At 37.2% G+C, this 18,307-nt stretch overlaps 1 long non-coding RNA gene across 2 annotated transcripts in view; it reads left to right on the forward strand.

The window, feature by feature from the left end:
• The first annotated feature begins 2,642 nt into the window (after positions 1–2,642).
• LOC146595684 (uncharacterized) overlaps positions 2,643–18,307 on the forward strand; it is a 36,669-nt gene continuing 21,004 nt past the window's right edge. The window contains exons 1-3 of one of the 2 annotated variants that reach the window (XR_014895875.1): positions 2,643–2,724; positions 7,276–7,369; positions 13,990–14,085. This is a non-coding gene — a long non-coding RNA (uncharacterized LOC146595684). The remainder of the gene's footprint in view (positions 2,725–7,275; positions 7,370–13,989; positions 14,086–18,307) is intronic. The other variant, XR_014895876.1, reaches the window with a different exon arrangement.

An 18,307-nucleotide genomic window follows, 5' to 3' on the forward strand; every position in this document is an offset into this window, starting at 1 on the left:
AAAGCCAACTACTAAATACTGTTTGTGTCAGCTAATAATCGCAATTTAGACTGGGAGACTGTAGCCCATGGTTACACTAGGCTTTTTTCAGAGGCAGTGCTAGGTTAAGTAGCATTGCTATTCGGCGTGYGACAAAGGCCTCAATAGCACAATTTAAGTAGAACTTGATGTTGTAGTGCTTGGCTTTGAGACTTCTGAGATATAAAGCAATAAGTTCACTCTCAGATTATGCTCTTTTCCCTAATTTTATGCTTAAAAATGGCCTACTGTTGTGCTAAGAGGAGAAAGTGTATTGAAGGTTTCTGARGAAGCTGTGCGCTCTGTATAGTTGACAAAATTCTCTGTGCTGTTTTCAGCAGGAGTGAAAATACTAAATCCCTTGCCAAGGCTTGCGAGAATGTAACCGATTTCCCTGATTTCTTTCTGTTGTTTCAAATGGATGACTAGATTTTTCATCTGGACTCACAGGGTAATGCAAGATTGCTGTATGTAGTTAAACAAGAATGTATTTCCATGAAAAGTAGAGATTCCCCAGTAAATATTGCCATTCCTTCCAGAATCACTGGGGAACAGGTATCAGTAAAGGACAGGGGAAACAATTTCTGAAGCGSTCTGCCACCCCAAATGAAAGATGTAAGTGCCAAACCTAGACAATGGCAAGACCTTGTTGGTGTTTCAACTGCTTGTTCCACATCTGAACTTGGCCCTTCGAATGTAAATTACTTAAATGGTTGTATGAGAAGAAAGTTAAAATTTGGTTCAAATTTTTTATTTAATGCATCTCCTTCATGCTGCTGTGTTAGCAGAAGTCAAAAGTTAATGCCAGCTAAACCCATTTTTTAAGGGCAACCCTAAGCGTATTCTCTGCTCTCTCTACCTGTACCTCCTGGGGCATACAAGCATGAAGATAAACTACAGTACTTTAGTGTATTCAATTCTGAATGTACTTYTCTAACTATTAATTTGACAGCTCAGCCCTGTAAGCATAAAGTTTGTCATGGTGGGCATTTTGATTGCGAGACTAAACCTGGTAAGTACCAGAAGCTATGGAAACTCCCTGTACWGCAGACTGGCAGTAGAACCTATGTATTGCAAAAACCATATTTACAGCMATCACCAATATTATTAATAGGCCCATGGTTTATTCAGACAGGAAATTGTTACTGACCACTTTAATTTAACTAAACAAATGAAACCATCCTATTACTCATTCAAATCTAATAAACCACAGAGCACAGAAGAGGAAGTGAGCACTTTAAAATGGCTTGCAGAGAAGTTCTCACTTTGTTTTGCCATTTAATTAAAGCCAGACTCTTTACAGGAAAGGGAATAATTAAATGGCAACAACATGTGTACTATGATAATCTCGGTCAGCATCTCAACATGCAGCTTACTGCTGAAGGTAGAGATACTTTAATGCTGTTTTCTATGTTCTCTTTATGGAGAAAAGAATTAGAAAATACATTACATTCCAAAGGTGGGCTRTTCTATCACGTCCAGTTGATGATAYGGAGCTTCATTAGAAAGGAGGTAATGGAACACATTTCCTGACACTTAATGTTTGCACGCATTCAGAAACCAGCTTCCTGAAAACTGGCCCTGCAAAACACCTGACAGCCCACTTTTTTATGCGTATCTTGGTATTTTTGGATCATCAAGTGTTTAAAATATCAACAAAATATCCTTGCGCATTATACATTTAATATTTGTGTGGTAATTACATGATATGATGCGTATGCATATGAAAATATTACCTTTGCAGTTAGAAGGCAGAAAAAGCATGAATATACTTGTATCACAGTGAGAAATTGTTGTAATTGTTTCCTTTCTCCTCAACATCAAATTACTACTTTAAAGTAAGGTTATTTCATAAACAGACCAAAACACCACTTGTGCTATGGGAATCCTTACTTCATTGTAAAAGCTTTATGGTGACCCTTCATGTCTGACTGCTTTTATCTCAAAGAAGAATTCATAAATGGAAATTATTTCCTCATGGTATCATAATTTCTAAAAGACAACTAAAGAAGTAAAACGCAGGTACCGGATGACCTCRATAAATGTGATCAAATGTCACAAAAAATATAACAAGAAAAATTTTCTTGTAACATCAAGTCAAAGAAATAGTTTAAAGATATCATAGAATGGTAAGGTTGGAAGGGAGCTCTGGAGRTCATCTAGTCCAACCTCAGCATAGCCCRTACAGGGATTGAACCTWTGACCTTGGCATTAGCAGCACCAYRCTCTAACAAACTGAGCTAAACCTGCCCATACCTTCTTAGAAAGTAAGGTCTACATGAACCACTTCRAATACAAGACAGAGATAATGATCATTCTGTTGAGACCACAATGAGTACATATTCATCCATTACAAAACTGCACCATTTTGAAATCACTTTTTGGAGCTGTAAACTACAACACAGTAAAATTCAGTGGAGAACTGGACYTGTGTCACTAGTTGCTTAGCTGACCAAAACTACTGAAGAGTGACTGTGGCAAAGTGCTCAAGTAGTTGCTGCTAAACTGGCCTCGCTTGTAAAGCAACAGATATTAATCATGTGTTGCCAGCACTCCCCTTGCACAGCTTTTACAGACTATATAACCAACATGTGTTGTAAGTTGCAACTCGCTCTCTTTTCCTTTCAGCTGGAGAACGGTGGTTACATGACAGACGACAGTGGTTCTTCCTTGCAAGTGATGACATTTGGTGTCATGCTTGAATAGGTATGCAAGCAGAGAAACATAAACAATATGGTAAAATTCTCAAAATTCAGCATATTTTCCAGAAGATACCAGTATGTTATGTGTGTAATGTGCATATTTCTGGAAAATTATGAATCACATACTTTTTTCTTGTAAAAAGCGCAGCTGTTTGCTAGAATGTCCAATCTGTGACCCTTTTCAAGTAGCAAAACAAATTAAGTATAAATTAGCTAAATTTGTARGGAGAATAATTTTAAGACTAGGAAGTAGAGCAGATGATTGAATCTCATTTTGCARTGTATCTGTGACTGTGAACAGAGGCGGAGCTGGCCCCAAGGAAGAACTGCATGGATAATCTGGTTCATGCATGGGACTGATGCATAGCARCAAAACCTAATTCACTTATCAGTAACTGGTTGAAATCAGTTCATTCTGGTAGTGACTGAAAGGGGATTTTAAGTATGTGGGCTTCTTTAATATGCCATATGATTAGTACACCTTCCTGTTGACTTTCTTCCTGTGAACATTGGATTAAGCCTGCTGCAGATTAATGTGTCTACAGCAAATGAGATGAGAGCTGTACATCCCAGTTCCAAACTGGCAAGCATCTTACAGCAAACATTCACCATCCCCACTGTGAAGGAGGTAAAACTGAATGGTCCCAAAGAGCACTGACAGTGATGAAGGGGAAAGTCATCCCTGTCACTGCCTCTGTCTCTGCTGTAGGGCTGACTATCCCAATTGCCTAAAAAAAACTGAATCACCATAATATTTAGTGAGAGAGCAGAGACAAGGACAGAAGGGCTGAGATTTTGCCACAGAAATTGTTATGATTGTCACAGCTCTTTGCCACCCCACCATYAAAGAAGACTGCACCCCAAGCAGGACCAGTGGAAATGCACGTGAGTGCTGTTGTCCTGTTTCAGGGCAACCAGCCAGCTTAGGCTTCACTGCTTTTACAGTAGGCTAAGCTGCAAGGGAAAGCTTTACCTAAAAGTTCMCYTAGACTTTATCARATTATCTTTAAAATTCTCAAGAATCTGCAACATTGCACAGAGAGGAACAAACTCATGTATACTTTAAAAATATTAATAATTAAATACTAGGAATGTCTCATAAGATGTTAGTGAACACACTGTTTCAGAAAGAAAACTGGATGTTCTGAATACAGTGCACTCTTCAGAAACTTGCAGAAAGTAAAAAAAAAAAATATTTATAAAGGGCATGTAAGGATAACATTAGTCTAGCCAGCAGGCTAAACATATCTTCATTTCTGTCCTCATCTATTTTTTTGGCATCAGTACCCTGCATCATTTACTGTTGTACCTAATACCCAAGGAGTATTACCAAAGCTGTTTAATACATATAACAGGAAAGAAAAAGCTTTTCAGTCCAGAAGTTGCTTTTGATACCCTTCTGTACAACTTCTGACATAACACAGCACAAATCTTGCCAGGACTTCAAGGGACCTTGTTAGTATATAATATAATTACTATAGTACAATAATCTGAGTTTCAAGAAAAACATTAATTTCCCATTTTTGTTCCAAAGRATTGTTCCAATTCACTGCATGGTAGTGCTTGGATATGATCTGTGTCAGCCAAGGTGCTAGAGAGAAATTAATCTCCTGCAAACTCTCCAGATGTTTGCCTGCAAGAAGGAGAGAGTTTGGTTTTAACAGCTGCCTATCCAAGGAAATGCCATTGTAACGCCCTATGTTCATACACATTGAGTTATAGAGACAGTGGTATTTCCTGCTCGAAAATTGTACATTCCTATCACTTCCTCTGAAAGAATAACCTTGGCATAAGTAAATAGAAGTCTTCAAAGGGAGAKTCCACTGCATTATAGTTTAACCTGAATTGCAGCAACTGTGAAAGTCCCTAAGTATTGAATGCCATCAAAGTAGTTTCACTAGTTTTGGCTAAGGATCCCTCAGCTACTCACCAAAATAAATTTCCACAACAAGGCTTAAGGGAGGGGGTACCAGTTTCCCCTAGTCAGGAGCACAGCGGATGTGCTGATAACAATTGCTGCATTCTGTTTCTGCACATTTTGTTCATGTTCCTATTCCGATGGGACTAGTCCACATGAGGCTTTAGGAACAACTCTTTCCTGTGAGTACTTTCCAGCCAGCACACGTAATATGATGGCTGTGCACTCCTCTGGGACACAGTCGTACCCTGGAGTAGGATTTCAACTTCTGCTGAATCTAAAAATTGGGACTTGAATGGGCTTTGCAGTGGACAGCACAGTCACTTATGGGTGGCTTTTTGGTTACCAAATTCATTCTGGTCCATATGAGTAGCTGTAATATGGTGCACAGTTATTGAAATATTAAGGTGGGTTGTCATTAAAGTGAATAAGAAATCTTTGTTATACAAATACTGAGGCGAATTCTTCCTTTCCAATCACTTCTCCAGCTGTTACAAGAAATGACTGTATACCCTTGTTAAACAAAACCCTGAAGTCCCCAACTTTCAAAACAGAATCCCTTCTAGGGTATCTCATGCTTCATTTTTGCTTAAACAGTCCACATTTGCTTAAGTACTAGATTTATATCCTGGATCAGTAAATAAACCTGTTACTGTGTGCTTTGCTACAGTTACTTCTACCCTGAATTACATATATACAAAGAGAGAGCTATAGTACTTTAACTGGCATCTTTAATCAAAAAGACCTGAAATTTTAGATTTGGGTTGCCATATGCAAACAGATACACAGCCATTTGTGATTGCTCAGATCCAGGGTTTAGGTGTAGAGCATATCTCAGCAAAATGGTGCCAAAGCAAAAACATTAGGGTAGATGATAAAATATGAATCCAGAAACACTGTGCATGAGATTTTGCTTTGGTTTGGCTGGAACTGCTGGATTCTATGGAGCTCCGTCTTCTCTGGCTTAGAGGTTACATATCAGAGCTCACTCTTTTTTATCTATTCTGGGATGTCACTTTTTGATCACTAGTATAAATACTGATTCTAACTACTAGGTAGAAATAATATTTATAAATAAATTTTTAATACGTTTAAATAAACTTTATTTTKTCCACAAATGTTCACAGTAGGTAAGGGTTTAGAACAAATGTGCACCACCATAAAGGAGATAGATGCTAAAATGGTGTTGTCGTGCATACAGAACTGTTATTGAAATTTCAAACCCTTGCCAGTAAGGTTTAAATCACAAAACACACTCTAAAACTTACTTGAAATAATACCATGTAAACGAAGGAATTAAAAAATAACTGTGTATCTCTGTCCTATTTCCCTTTCCAGGAAGGAATATCTCTTGGGTAATCTAAAACCAAAACAAAGTAGCAGAAAACTTTACTTAACCTCAAGCTAATTTCCTATCTAGACTAAATATAGCTGTTTAGATTTTGTTTTGTGTATGTGTCTTCCAACATACTACATTTCAAAGGGATGTTTGACATTTGTCTGAGGCAACTGTTATGATATTCTGGTTYATAGTCTAATTTACTTTCATATCTTAACATTAATTTTTGACATGAAATTCCTCCTTATTTTTGGAAGCTGAAGTAGTAGAATTGCAGGATTCTTTAAAGCTGAGCATCAAATTTCACACACTGAAAAAGCCCAACCACCCACTTCATAAACAGCTCATAAGAACTCTTTTCAAATGACTTCTGCCTCTCAAAGAACAGGCAAAGATGAGGAGAAAGGATAAAAACATTATCATACAAGTTTCTCCACATTTATTTTGAAACAGACGGTCTTTAATTCAAGGAAGATAAAGTCACGGACCAGCCCAAAATACTTAGATTGTTTTTCCATGAGTGAAGAGTTATACTCAAAATGAAAATTACCCTACAAATACCAGGCTATGCTGATGCACTGCACAGTTCCCAGCACAGGTCACTGTTGCCAACCTCCTGCTACAGAAAAAGAATGATCTGACAAATGGTTTGGAAAGTTTTAAAACTTTATTCATTTGATCTGTCTCTGTCTTTTTAAAATCTTTCATTTAGAAAGTCAGGAATTATTTTAACTGTTGTCAAATCAATGTGTAAAAMATCTGGAAGGAAAAGAGAATAACAAGCACATTAAAATTCTCTAAAAATTACAGTGAGTGTTCTGGATGTAATGATTTGGGAAACTGGAGGCCCACAACAAAGTGCTTCTTCTCTTACCTAACTGAGAATTTCACCTTCTGAATCGTATGAGTCTTTTTCCAGGGTAATGACGTATCAGATTAGCAATCTATCACTGAAAATATGACTAAGTCATAGTGCTCTTCATGTCACTCCAGTAAAAGAGGATGAGGATGAGGAAGGGAAGAAAAGAARCATTTTTTAAGCAAGAGAAGTTTTTAAAAATCACAGCAGTTTGTACATGTAAAAAATAATGTCATTACTCTCCTAAGGCTGGATGTTAATGTCAGAACAAACGTKGCAAGATTGGTCCTTGGATCCCATACAAGTAAAACAATCACAAGGGAATGACAAATACATTGATGGACTGACTGCAGTTATGACAGCGTGATGAAGTACCTGTGAATACCAGAATTTGAACTCCTGTAATGAAATTAAAAATCTTAWATGTTTATGAATCCAGCACAGGCCGCAGTCATCTTTTTCTGCTGTGCAGGAAGAAATACCGTCTGACATAGGCACACTCTGTATGACACTAGACATCCTATTCTTGTCAGGTCAGTAGATTTTTCTTGTTTTAGCAGAAATAGCRACTCAGAATTATTCCTTCTCTTTTTAATTGATTGTCTGTAAATATTAAGTAAAGTGTTTCGTTATATATTACCTGTTTGGAGGCAAAAAGGTGCATCAATTACATCACCTCAAATTCAGTTACATAAAACACACTTGTTAAGTTGAACCATTATTTTCTTCAGGAATTGAAAGGTGCAGCTATCTGCRCTTATGAATTATAGCAACCTCAGAGGTAAATTGAAAGAAAGCTGTACTCCATATAATACCAGTCATTTAACCTTCTGTAATCATTAACACTCTTTAYTAAATCTGTATAGTTGGTTCACTTTGATTTTTTTTGTTGGAGTAAGAATTTAAGGCTAAGCCCTTGCTAATTCACAAGCCAATATATCCTCTTTTAGATTAATGAGACTGTGTGAGATGCAAGTCAGGACTGAATTTGATTTAAGATTGTTTCCACTCTTAGAGTAGTAACTTCTCTTTCTGTCACTGGCATTAACAAATAACACAATCACAAGCAGGACAAGAATAAGCAGCTGGTTACTACTAATAARCTAAATGGTAAATAATTAAAACCAGTAACTCTAGGAGGGAAAGGTAATAAATTGTTTTACTGTAAAACTTGTATTTTATATCTAATGATAGCCAAATGTGATTGAGATCTATGAAAGGTGATTCAGGACTRTTTTTCAGAGTTAAGTGCAAATGGCGTGAAAAACTGTTCAGAACAGCTATATATTATACATAACTAACAACTTTTGTTAAGTAATAATTAATAAGAAATAAATGATTCAAGATGAAGAAGTCTCTTYGCTGGAAGAATGTGCTGCTGGTGGCAGACTAAACAGTCATGCCACCATAAGTTATTGATCCTTAGGGCTTAGATGGCATTGAGCAAAAAAGGAAAATTACTACTTTTTCCCCAAATAATTGGTAGTGAAGAAAATCAGCATCCACAGAAGGCAAGGAAAAAMGTCTCTGTTTCTGATGTAACTTCCCAATTGGTTCAATCAAAATTTTCCATATGCTGCCTTTTGTTGATGCATTTTAAAGTGATATAAATGTTCTTGTTGCAAAGAATATGTATATGCACGTCAGCTGAACACTGCAACTGCAACAACTTCTAAAGGAAATGAAAGAGAAATATTAGTCATTTGATTCTCGGAGCTGCAGTACATTCACGGATTCTGGGTACTATATTTAAAGGGGATCATTACAAATTAGAAACGAGCTATAATTCCATCATATCTTCTCCCCCACATTGCGAGAGGTCACAGTTGACTGGGCATCTGTGTCATTGTATCTCAACTCAGAAAGTGGTAAAGGAACTTAGAAATTGTTTTTCCCACAAAAAAAAAAGAAAGAAAGAATAAAAAAGAACAATTGCACACCACTTCCATTTTCTGAAGCGGAAATGGTGATTTGTCTAAGCTATGGTATTGCCTGGGAATACAGCAGCCTTTGGAAATAAAGGAGTTAAACAACAACTCTGGAAACTGGAACTCTGGAAGAAAGTATGTTGTTTGAATTGCTCCTTTCTAAGGTAAATAAGCATTAATGCTTCATAATGCCTTTTCTCTTTGAGATCTAGTGTGCCTGCCTCTGATTTGGCTCATATTTGTTGAATGCTGCCTCAGGTCTAATACAAATAATATGCCACACCTGAAAGATGCAGCTACACTGGAAAATCTCAGTCTAATAAAAACAAGCAAGAAGTGCACTGAAATATTTTGAATTTCAGTCACCTAAGCAGACAAGAATTCCAAGCCACAAATGATTATTACATTAAGCRGGCCAGTTCAGTGAGTTGTGCTGAAAACCCAGACTAGTATCCAGCAAACATATTTTATACTTCGACTTTTTGAAATGTTGCAACAGCAAAAATGTGGCTAAAAAAGCCCTGGATCCTCTTTCTCTTTTGTTCTGAACTGTTACCTCCAAAACACACTGCTAACTTTCACTCTAGGTCTAACACAAATCCATTCTGTTCCCTTAACATGAAATTCTATTAATAGCTGCTAATAGTTTTGGTTAGTCTTTCCTACATTTAAAGTATGCAACCCAGAACTTGCATTCTCATACCTGTGACAACAGATAATAGAATATATGCTAAAGAGCACTCAGTCCAGTAAGTCTGTCATCAACTTTCTTCATGTAATTACCGTGATTAGACATAAAGGAAGCTATACAAAAAATATGTTAAAACATACAATTAAATTAGGAATACCCCAAAAGGAGATTTACTCAATCCTAAATCAGCCTCACATAAGTCAGCACTATGAGCAAGCAATTCCAAGATCACAWACTACACTTTTTTTTTTCCTGTGTGACACCAACCTATGTAACTGCACAGGCTGGACCTGTTCTGGCCATCAGCTGGGTTAGGAAAAAAGGCTGGGCTGCCTGTAATACCTGATGCCTGGATAGCTTGACTCAGTCTCAGTTCCCCATGTGGTCACCAGTTATCTGTTGGTTGTTTTCTGGAAACAGTAGATTCTGAGCCCCAGAACTGTCAGTAACTCACAGCTGTAACTGAAACCAAGTAAGACTGAGTGTCAAATAAATGAAATGCTACACATTTATAAGTCTTCTGAAAAAATAAAAAGTCTCAGGCTTCAATGGACCATAAAAGATAGATACTTCTGATGTTCGTTCCCCTCTGTCCCTGGGTCCCCATGGGTAAATACGGAGGAGTTCAATTTTCAGATCTCAAAATGGTGAAAAAGTACATCATTAATAAAAGTCTGTGAGGTTTGCTGAGCAAGGTTGAGATGAGAATCACAGAGAAACTAATAGTAGCATTCAAAGAGGGGTCTAAACAGCATGCAGCAAGATAAAGCCATAGGCAACAGGAATGAAACAGAACATGCAAACACCTCATTTTTTGTATAATTCTCCACTCTGAAACAGGGACCCAATGAAAAAAAATGAGTCTTTAGTTATGTAAGTAAATGCTTTTTATAAGACCTATACAAAAGGCTCCTGGATTACTATTGCATGAGAATTTTTAATCATGTCATTTCATTAATTTTGAAGACTTGACTTTGCAGATTTAATAACATTCTTTCATGTAACGTGTGCATCCTGTATTTACAGAATTCTTACTTATAATTAACAGTTCACTTTACCAAGGAAACTGTGAAAATTCTGTATTTTTCACTGCATTAACAATGAACAAAAACATAGCTCACAGTAGCAATGTATATACTTTTTCTACACATCGTTCAAGTTCTGAAAAGGAAGAGGAACGTGGTTGGGCTTGTTCAGAAATGAGATAGAAATGCCATTGAGATTTCATTTCCTGTAAAATAGCTTGCAAAAGCTATATTCACTGCAGTCCTACAGCACCTTTTGATTAGTGTTTCATTTTGTAATACCTGCTAGATCTTTTTAAACCACTCATTCAAGATTAAAAAGACTAAAAATGATCTGTTTTTAATTAGCCAAAGAACCATAGCAGCTAGAGCAGATTACTCAACTGGTAGAACCAAAGACTATCACTTTGAATGGGAAGCGGAGATCATTGACCTGTATCTCTGCTCCTGATGAAGAGTGGGAAGGGAGTCTAAGGACTTCTCTAACTTGGGCAGCTCTAATAGCCTCAAAGTATCTTGTAATCTTGTAATTAAAAAATCATCCCTGACATGTCTAACAATGGGCAACAGGCCCCCGATCTCTTCTGTACAAGCAGAAGCCCAATTGGAAGTTGATCTTTCTGAAGTAATCATTTAAACTACTTGCAGCCAAGCAAAAATATAAAAATGTCAGATAGCATTCTTGTGCTAGTTGTCCTCACTACCATTCAGAAAAATTAATTGGATTCCAAAAGTCAAGGGATGGCRTAAAATATTATTGCTGTTGTAAGTTATAGTTGTATGTCTTGTTTAACTTTGGCTTTCCAAGATTCAAAATATTTTGGGATGATTTATTCAGACTCTTCTCTGACTCTCTGGAACTAGAAAGACAGTTTTGATTTTTTTAAACAAGTGAATTCTGATTTAGCAGCTTCCAGGGTACAGGGCGTTCAATTACTCTACTCCTCCTAGCCAACCATCATGTGACTTGTGAAAAAATTGCATGAGTTGGCAATACTTGTGCATATACTGCCTTATCCTGGGTGGCTATTAAGGGAGGAGAAACCATTTCTAACTTCCACTTTAATCACGAGAAAGCATTCTGAATAATAGTTTAGTTTCAATTTTGTTTTTAGCACAAYGTGGCGTATTTCTGTAAAATTCATTTCCCCATGTCTTCTTCTGTCTCCTCCCCTCCCAGCCAAAGTGATGGCTACCATAAAAGAGACTTCTTGGTTCCAGATGTGTTCTGCTTCCTGCAGTAAAAGTCACTGCCTTTTTCATAAAATCTGCTGAGGATGGAGATACACTACTTAAACTGTCTGCAACTGGTTTAGGTCTAAATGAATAAATYAGTAGGATTTGGTGAGCTATCCATCATTTTCTAGTTTGTTTCTACTGGCAGAGGTACTGCAGTTAGTTACATCCAGACAAGTTTTGTGGCAGCATCTGCTTTATAATGACCTAAATGTCTAAATCTAATTTTAGAAAATGACTTGTAAAGGATTCAATCAAGGCATTTAGAGCTTGATTCTGATTRTTTTCACTCCTTTAAGTGAAGATCTGATTCATGACATTTATGTAGTTACTATTGATTTATAGATCCACAGGAGGTCCTAAGTCTAAGATAGTCATGACCCCCACACAGTAATGTATGGAACAAGACCCCCTCACATGCTCAGATCAACATACTGGTGCTGATCATAGTGGAGATGGAGGAGGGTCTAGCCCTCAAAGCSTCAAATGCTTTGACATACAGAGAGGCAAGAGTAGGAGGACAGCGTATCTTTTAGTATGCTGTCTGACAGAGTTGGAGAAAAACAGGCAAACCCTGACGTTCAGCAAACCGTTAGCAGGTCTGACAAGATGCAGAAAAGTAAACCCATATTCATGTTTGACATAATTGCTGTCAGTATTATCTAAATATGTTAACCAAGCAGACCACTTGAAAGAAAAAGGGGTAATCAGGTGGAGCAGGCAGGATGTCAGCCTGGGAAGAGTTACCAAGCCATTAGCTACACAACAGAGAAAAGGCTTCTTCAGTCATGTATGTTTAAGAGAAGTTATGCTGAAATAAAATGTAGTGACAAATTTTTCAGGATGGTTTTACAGGCCTTGTTTAAAAATCAACTTCAGTTTTAAAATGGTATCCAAGTAAGGTCAGAGACCCTCTGATGAATTAATTGCAGAGAAAAGTGATAGTATTGAGATGGCGCCCCTTGATCTGAACACATAAACAGTTCCTCTGAGAGCCATCTTTTATTTTTCATAATCAGCTTTGATCACAGCCTTGTAATATTTATGAGCTCAGAGTCAGAGGTCCGTGCCATTGCCTTGAAACCGCAGGAGCAAAATTTGTTAAAATTACTGCCCTGCCTCTACAGAGATGCACAAGAATTAGCTGTAGTGACCTCTCAGACTTARGCAACCCAGATGGACTGGGCTGCCTTTGGGATCTGCTTGTTAGGCTGCAGCTTAAGCAAATAGCACTGCTTGGAGATTTCTGACTGCTGAAAACTACTTTAATCCACCTGGAAGTAATCCTTAAATATTCTCAAAAATCCTGCTAGCAAGAAGACCTCTRCATGTTCCTCCAGGTCTTAGCCATTGATGTGGGTCCCTGCACATTTTTCCACAATTCCTTTCAACTGTCCCCTGATTCAAGTCACTTCTGGTGCTCTGCCTCTGACTGTTGCATCTGATTTTGGTTGCTAGATTTTGGTCTGATTTGGTCTTTTTACAYCCAGAATTCTATTTTATTCAGAATTTGGGTTTCTGATCTTAGACAGGTGTTAGTGTCTAGAAATACTCTGTATGTGTATATTTTAATTTCTATCCAGGATAAATACMGACATTAAAAAATGCCTTATCTCAGCATATTATGTCTTATCATACTAGGAAAAGAATATAGATGCAAAAACAGTGCCATGCTTCTGAGCCATATGAGAAAATATACTCTTGAAGGGTATTTTAAATAACCCACAATTCAGGAATGAAATTAATCACATTAATAATCCTGATAAAATGTAAAGTCAACATTAATGATAGAAGGTTTTATTATTGTATRTGATGTAACAAAGCTGTAAAAGAACATGCATAGTGTCTTGAGTCACATACAACTTTTTGTGTTTTGGTGATTTTGTTGTATGATTTTCTTTTCTTTTAAAGCTAGTGGTAAAAACRTATTTCAGGTCAAAATAGTAAATAATGAATCACCCACAAATTCAGCTCATTTCCTATCTCTCACTGAAAAAATGTTGATTCCAGGCATGGGAGCGTAACTTTGAGCCAAACAGTAATTTCTTTATGGTGTGCATGACTCATAGGAAAGAATGCCTCATGAGGGTAACAGTAGAAAAAAATAAATAAAACCCCATAAGTAATCCGTTTTAAAGAAACAGGCAAGCAAGTAAAGGGCAAAAGGTCAGGGAAGGTCCTCAGCAGTTTTTGCATTAGTCTTGTGGGGTTCACAGTACATTCAAGTTCCCTCTGCCCTAAAATGCTGTGACTGTTTCATAYCACCACCACAGGCAGCTGCCAATATCGGATGAATATCAGAGGAGCCAGCRCCCGAGAGAGGAAAGACGTGCGGCTACGACGCACCACGGTCTGGCTCGAGGACCAAGGTAAGCTGGTGTAATTAATTGGTTAAAGATGCCCAAGTCAGAATTAAGAATTTAATTTCACACCGTCTTACAGGGCACTGGGAATGGATAACGCATTCTTTTCAATGAATTCCTGTAGATTRCCCCAGATATGAATAAAGTCTTTGCTTTCCCTATCCTGCAAGCTGACCCCTGCAAACTGTATGCAAGTAGTCTGTCACGTGAGGTACAGTACAGAGTCGGGAGATAGCATCTATTTCTCCACGCCCAAGGTCTTATTAGTAAATTCACATAAGTCACTATCTTATTCACAAATGTGAATTAAAGCAGTTTACACTCCTCCATAAGCTACTTTGAGATCTCTTGATGGCCCTGTAATTATTATAAATATTACCTGCCCTCTCTTCAAAATGACGCCTCCCTTGGGYGTATTTATTAACTGGTGCGAATCTAAACACACCAAGTATATTTTATGGAAACAGATCGTGAAATTAAATTTCAGTGTAGCTTTCACCAGCAATATAGTTCATCCGATTTCCATCTTTTTTTTCCCCCAGAACGCTAATGTATGATTAATTTCAACAAGCAACACTATGTATATTTACATAATTGTTTATGGGTAATTACATATCGTAGCTTATGTTCCAGTCTGAATATCATCTGACAAGGAACACAAAACTAGACAACAATGCAATGTTAAAATATGAAGCAGCTTATTCTTGCATAGTAATTACATACTTCTATAATGTCACRTACTTAAAGCTATGTTGAAGACTAATTAATTTCTATCTGTGTACATAAGAAAATTATTTGTATAACCTGGCTACAGATAGTAACTATCAGGAAAATGTAATTCAGGTCACMATTTGATATAAACCGGGACCTTAAGGTAATTTGCTGTTCAGTACTTTCTCCTTAAAAGGATGTTATAGCAAATGAGCTATACTCTTACATATAATAATTACTATGATAAAGAAAACATCTTTCTCTGATTTTCCATGAACACTTCAAAAATGACATAAAAATACACACTTTTGAATGATTTCTTATTTATGGATTAATTCCTGATGATGGAGGAAAGTGTATTACAAATTAAAATTTGTATTTCAAAAAGAGTTCRGAGAATTCATTTTTTTCTGTTCAAATTCACTTCATTTACCTCCTCAAGTATAGTAGAATTGTTTCATGAGATGGAACTATCTGGACATTTGGATTTAATTGYAGGAAGATCCAACAGAGAGTAGTTTTCAGTAGGTCAAATTTACTGAATGTAAATAACCTCCATATTATCATCTAATCAGATGAGGTCAGTGAGCTCTAATGAGATCAGCTGTAAGTCATTGTTTAAAATTGTGATTCATTCAGAAGCATTAGGAAGGGAGCTATAGATTGGACTTCTAGAAATATTTGGGAAATAGTAAGACACTATCCAAAGTGAGTTGCAATGAAAGATGCAAAACAGATTAACTGACTGATCTTTCTCGCCACAAGCTGGACAACAGTTTACTCTAGMGTCTCCAGGGTAAGGTCTAAAACATCTAAAATTGACCAGCTGTTGGATAAAAAGCTGCCTGRGACTTTGTAGCCTGGAGTAGCTTCTCATATTTTGTCTGTTTCTGGAATAGCCCGTTTCTGGTTCCGGAGGTGGCAGGACAGTGGGATCTAGGCTTAGTGAATGGCAGGGGCTCAGGAGGACTGTGGGTCTTCCAGTTGGTTCCAGATCTTCCTGTTTAAAGGAGCCCACCTGGATGCAACCCTGTCTAACATGCTGTAGCTGACCCTGCTTGAGCAGGGGGTTTGGGCTAGGTGATCTCCAGAGGTTCCTTCCAAACTCAACCATTCTGTGACTCTGTTTCTGTGAAGAGATTTCAGCCCTTTTGCCCCCACAGTCTGTGGTGTAGTTGCCCCATACAAAGGATAAAAAAWTTCACTTTTGGCAGATCTCAAGTGAGAGACAGATTCTTTCCTGTCTTGTTTTTATTTGACTTGAGGAATGAAAATGCCTTCTAAAAGACACTGAAAGAGCAAGGATAAGGAGCCTTTCGTCTTAGAAAGCACTGCAGCACAGTGTCATTTGTAACAGCCTGCATGCCCTTTGGTGCCAACGTTGGCACTTACTGAGAACTGTTTGTTCTCCTGCATTAGAGCTTATATGAGTACCAAATCCTTGAGTTCAGAAGACTGTTTCTTAAAATTAATGTATCAAAATCATAAATACAATTTATTTCTATTCCCAACTGTAGCTTTGTAATTACTGGAAAAATATTGGTCTTCCTAGGTTATTAAATCATGTTTTCCTTCAGTGTAAGGGATCATTTCAGTTTTATATACCGGTTGCCTGATAAGTAGGGAAATTAAGAGTGTGATGAGAACTACACCATGACTTTCTATACTAGAGAATGCTGACAGCCTGGAAGAAGAGTGCAGAATATGAAAAGTGGCTGTGGTATGTTTTGGCAGCAGAAATACAGGGGACTACCGAAGAGAGGTTCTGAAACAAGCTCAGATTGCTCTATGCTTACAGAAGGCATACAGGCTAAAATCCCCATATTCCATATGTAGCATTAACTTGAGAGGTAGAAACAAGGGAACTCATTTGAGCCTGAGTAAGCAGACTTTCTGAGTGGACAGTTTCAAGTCAGAAGAAAAAAAARAACTCTGGCTGAACAAAGTTTTTGCCAATGAAAATTTTATGTGTCACTGAGACTGCTCAAAAGGTGAGTGAATGTGTTGAGGAATCCAGTGACCACAGTTGTTTGTTGATGACAGCTGCTGTAAAGGAAAAAGTACTGATTTTCTGTTGGAAAAAGAGACGTCAGTATGAGTTGCGTCAAAACTGGGAAAAGCATACTTTGTAGTGGAGAAGTCTAACAGAAACAGCTGTGTATTTCTGGTTTTGCTTGACACGACATTTGCAGTGGAAAGTTTGGTTTAGGAAGGAATAGACAGTTAGTACAACTAGTATAGCTGGCAACCAGGATCTCATGAGTCTGAATTAAATGATTACTTTTGRTTAAAAATTATTAGGAAGGATCTGYTGGTCCACTGCAAGCTATAGATAACAATACGGACACTGGGTACAACATGTTGGCCTGCAATTAAGGTAACCTAGACTTGATGCTTCAGGTGCACTACAAGACTGTTGGAGACTTATACTCTTAATTACAATGAAGAAACCCAGTGGCCAGTAAATGACGAGTGAGATGAGAGTAAAGCAGCTAACTTCACTTTAGCATCAGTCTTCATTTTGGAAATGTAATAGGAATTCTGCTCCCAGACCTGGTATCCGGTGCATACAGGGTTAGCAAGGGCTAACATCTCAAAGATGGAAATCATCCTAGCAACCTGGGAAATGAAGGGGCATTTAACCTTCAGGACTGGCTAGTATTTCTCTGAGACTGTAGAAGGAAATATATTACAATCCATTTATCACTGAGAGATTAATGAGGATGTTGTATTAYGTTTTTGATAAAGTTTTGTATCATACTTGTTCAACTTCTGGACCGATCTGGACATTTCAAAAGCACATTAAATAAATAAAGCAGTTGAAACTTTGTTGAATAAGAATAATTTTGCGTGTTTACAAGAGTATCAGTTGGTATCACACCTGTATTCTTATTTCACCAAATTTCAAATTCTAGTTAGATTTTTTTATCATGACTTTAAAACCAGGAACTTAGAGGAAAAAAGCCCTTTATCATATTCATCCCAATTTAGTCTTTATGATGACTAGTTTATGGCACTGTAACTGTTTCTAATGTTCCCTAAATTCTAGTTTCTTTCTTGTTAGGACAGAATTAAACAGATGGGATTTTGTTAGAGATATAAACTACACTAATAAAGAAAACACCACTGTAGTTGAAGGTGGAAGAGCTTAGAAACAAAAGCTAAGGAAGGTAGACTGTCAATATTCTGAACCTTCTTACAAATCTGCAGACTGCTTCATTTGAAAAAAAGGAAGCAACAACAAATCTTACAGAAAACTTGCCTTCATGTTTTTGTGACCACCATCACTTTTTATTTGTTTGTTTTAAAAAACTCCACTTCACTAGTGGACAAGTTTTGCTATGTTACCACACAGTGTTTCCAGACATGGTAGAATGTTTATAAATCTGTGGGAAAATCTTTAGCTATTTTTCAAAAACAGAATATTTATGTATCTGAGTGTAAAAGACTGATGTCCAGTTCAGAGTCTTATCCTATCAGCTCTGGGTCACTGTGGTCATGTTTACAGGGTAGACTT

Source organism: Rhea americana, unplaced genomic scaffold (genome assembly GCF_003343005.1).
Source record: "Rhea americana isolate MKP2758 unplaced genomic scaffold, rheAme1 scaffold_218, whole genome shotgun sequence".
Classification (NCBI taxonomy): domain Eukaryota; kingdom Metazoa; phylum Chordata; class Aves; order Rheiformes; family Rheidae; genus Rhea; species Rhea americana.